Genomic DNA, 3,399 nt, shown 5'->3' with positions numbered 1-3,399 from the left:
AAGCCCAGAAGCCTCCGCGGAGGCGAAGAAAAATCACAGCAAGCCCCAGGCCGTCAGCGAGTAAGCGGTAACGTTCACAGAACGCAGAGCCCCCGCAGGGGTAGGAAGGCTCGAGCCCAGAACAGTCGCACCTTGGATTCACGTTGCAAAGGGGAGGAAAAGGATTCCAGAGGGTTTCATTTAATCTGGATGCCGCAAACTGAACAGATTTCCTGGCAGATACGAATTCACATAAACACACGTGCCTGCACGTTCAACTTTGATGTGTTCAAGTTTTGAACTTATTGAATATTTCTCATTTTTATTATATATATTATTAAAATTTTACTTCAAGCTGTGCTCTGCCTTCTAGCAGTGAGCTGCCAACACTCGCTCGGGGTGAAAACCCACCCAGCTCCTGCTGCTGCGTGGCCAGCGGAGGTCCTTGATGGATGACTGCAGCACGTCCAGATGATCCCAAATTCCAGGGTGCTGCTCTCTGAAAGGAAAATGACTCGTTTTCACTCTTGGTTTTCCCTTTCCTGATTCCTTCCAAAATCCTGCTGCATTTAAGAGTTCACCTGGGTGTGAAATACCAGCCCTAGGTGAGAAAAGGCGGTGTGGGACATGTACAGCAGGGTGACGGGCTGCTCTGTGGCTTCCAGACCCTTGCTCCAGCACCTCCCTCCATCCACAGCCCACCAGTGGGCCGAGGTCACACCTGGGCTTGCTCCACCTTTCAGGGTATATTTGGGGTAACAAGGTGCCAATGGCTCTACCATCACTGTCCAGCTTGAGGCAGCTCAGTCCACTTGGAGTCACCAGTTCAAGTAAGTGCCACCGCAATGCTCATATTCTCCGTTACACATTAGCAAACTTCAATCCAGCAGGTCTTAGCCGATCTTTGTAGACACCGGCTGCCATCAGCCCTGTCAAAGACCTCCTAAAACCACTACAGAGATCTTCAGAGAAACCTGGTAGGGGCAGGGCAATGACCCCATAAACTTCAGGGGTGTGCAAGGAATCTCAGCAATTTCCTTGATCTTTTACTGCCCCAGGCAAATAATTTATAGGGGCAAATTCTCAGGGTTTTACAGTTCCTTGAGCAAATTGCCTCCAAACCCCCATAAAGCTGACCAGGTCCTCCCTCACCTGGATCAGATGTCAGAGTTGTGGGAAGCCTGGCAAGATGCAAGAGGGTAAGAGAAGAAAAGAGTAAAGCCAAAGGCTGAGCTGTTGCCCTCCATTTATTCTTCCCGTGTATATGTTTGCAATAAACTCTTCTTCCCCTTGTTTCCAATGAATTTTGGGAGAAATAAATAATCCCTGTCAGCAAGGTCTGTCCAAAAGGGATGAGACCCAGAGGATTTGCAGTCTCATCTGGCTGGTGCCTGCCTCCCATCTGCCTGTGGCTTAAGCTGGATTTCATGCATCTCCTGCTCTAGGATCACCCATGCCAGATGCTTCATCCACCAAATACCCCTGTTGCATACAGACACAAAAAACTACGTTACTGAGCTGTGTCTGGGCATTCGTGTCCTTCCCAGGGGATCTGGGCAGCTCTACATCCCAAGACCCACCATGGTGCCATAACACAGATCACACGAGCAGACAGAGCCTTTGCCTCACGACTAGCAAAATCTTGGCAGTTTCAGCTAAATTTGACAGAAGGCAGCAGGTCTCAAAGCAAGTCTCCTGAAAGCAGCCAGCTGGGCAGAGGAGGGATCACCAAATCCAACAGAAAGGTGTCCCAGCAGCCCTACAAAGAGATGACGCTGAGATGTGTAATTGTAACACCAAGATTGGCCCGAATGGAGAATTAATGGGAGCGTCAGGATATGGAAGCGCTAGAGGGACTGGCAGGAGAAGGGTAAGGAGATGGTCCAGGTATCGATGGCACCGAGATCCCACAATGTCTACGTGTAATTTTGCACAACATCTGGATGGGGAAAAACAAGGCACAGATTGTACTGACTACAGCAAAGGACAGAGTCGAACTATTGGATGTTGGAAGCAAGATGAAAAATAAAAATAAGGGCTCGAGACACCAGCAAGGAGGCAAAGGATAGAGTAAATCCTAACGACTCATAGCGGTGGAGAGCAAAGGTCACAGCCCCTGTCAGCTCCGAAAAGGCACCAACAGCTCATGTAGGAGATGGGATGGAGAGGCAAGAGCTGGTGTCAGTCAGGGGGGTCTGACCACTTTACAGTCAATGTCCTCATAATTCACTGCCCAGGAGATGCCGGCTTTCTCCTTCAGCTTTGAAATGCTCACATGGAAAAGCCTGGCTGGGGCATTTCTGCAGCTCCTCTCCCGTGATTAGTCACCATTTGCTGCAGGGGAGTTAAAGACATTTTCAAACCTCCAGGAAAGTGTTAGATTTGAACGGGAGGTAAAATCTGGTTACACTTGGGTTGCTTCCTGTTTGAGAGAATTGAGGCTCAGGGGGTCAAAAGTTTACACTTTCCTTTTTAATGGAGTTAATAGATTTTCATGGTAATTGATTTCTCTCTAAATCCCTCGAATACAGATTTGAAGCTGTTTTTGTAAATAAATATGAATGCATGGACTTGTTGGTAGCTGGAGGCCCGCTCTTGAAAGGCACAGGACTCTCCCGGAGCAGCTGGGAGGGCTGGCCCGCAGCAAGGAGATGGTCCCTTTGCATGCAGAGTGCAAACCGGTACCAAAAGCCAGAGCTCGAATGAAATCCAAAGGGGCTGCGATTATCGCTGGTCTTTTTGAAAGCCCCTTGGACACCTCTCAGGCTAAACCAGGATTACAGTTACACAGTCCAAGGCGTTCAGAATTAATTACATGGATCAGGAGCGCTAACTCCAGTTGATTGTACTCAGGTCCTTCAGCAGGCGTGAGCTGGGAATGGCCACGTCCACCCATTCTATACTATTCTCCTCGTCTGGGTATTCACACCCCTTTGGGGCCATTTTTCGCTGGATTCTTCCATGCTCTGGAAGATCCCTTTCACTACAGTGACAGTGAAGTTTTGGCCACATGACTACGAAAGGAAAAAAGAGATTTCCTAAATTCTTAAAAATACTGGTGACTGATGTCTAAACAACAACAGAGAACATCCAAACCAGGCTCCACCCAGCAGTCCTGTGGTCAGCAAACGCTTTGGTAGCTCCTAGGCGGTACAGGAAAGCGTTTTGTCTTTCCTGCCCACCTGCTGATCCCCGTTACAGAGTCAACTGACTCAGCCAAGTGCTCATAAGTGACTTGACGACTCCATGAAAGCAGGGTACCACCTCCTGCAACTCTTCTATGAACAGTCAGCTGAAAAATCAGCGGGCCCAGCTAATTCCCTCCTCAAGTTTCTCCTCCATGCAATGCAACTCTCCTGCCTCAAGATCTTGGGTGCCATACATGCCTTCACCCCAGTACTGGGCTCTCCAAGGAGTCAG

Source organism: Buceros rhinoceros, unplaced genomic scaffold (genome assembly GCF_000710305.1).
Source record: "Buceros rhinoceros silvestris isolate BGI_N320 unplaced genomic scaffold, ASM71030v1 scaffold6684, whole genome shotgun sequence".
Taxonomy (NCBI): Eukaryota; Metazoa; Chordata; class Aves; order Bucerotiformes; family Bucerotidae; genus Buceros; species Buceros rhinoceros.
The sequence above is the reverse complement of the archived record's forward strand: the minus strand, read 5'-3'. Positions refer to the sequence as shown.